A 631-nucleotide genomic window follows, 5' to 3' on the forward strand; every position below is an offset into this window, starting at 1 on the left:
TTTTTTGATATAAATCAAAAAGTTTAGCTAAAGCTGTTTTTTGATATAAATCTAACTTCAATTCTAAATGCACTTGATACATAATAAGTGCTTGATAGATATTTAATAAATAAATTTATTTTTGTACTGTTGAAATAATTAGCTATTTAAGATATTAGGAGCAGGGCCGGCCCGGCGGCGTACTGCTACAGTGCTCCGCTTGTGAGTGCGGCGGCGCTCCCGCCGAGGGTTTGGATCCCACATACAGACCGGTTCCTGCTCACTGGCTGAGTGAGGGGCGGTTGCAGTGCCAAGGGTTGCGATCCCGTTGCCGGTCCCCGGTCCAGTACGGGCGCGACACTGAGGGTTGCGATCCATTGCCGGACACAAAAAAAGACAAAAAGGAAAAAAAAAAAAGATATTAGGAGCAATTGAGACACACACACATACATTCTCATACACAATCTGTTAATTCAATATAGTGTGATATAATAAAAATCAGACCGATCCTGAAGTTAAGATACTAGTGTTTTGTCCTAGGTTCTACTGTTATCTAAGACACTGCTAAAACCAAAAGTTCTCTGAAAACCAACCTTCTTTTGTTTAGAATGAAATCCAACATGTTGGAGACACAGATGGCATCCAAATTCAC

Source organism: Galeopterus variegatus, unplaced genomic scaffold, assembly GCF_000696425.1.
Source record: "Galeopterus variegatus unplaced genomic scaffold, G_variegatus-3.0.2 Scaffold2642, whole genome shotgun sequence".
Taxonomy (NCBI): Eukaryota; Metazoa; Chordata; class Mammalia; order Dermoptera; family Cynocephalidae; genus Galeopterus; species Galeopterus variegatus.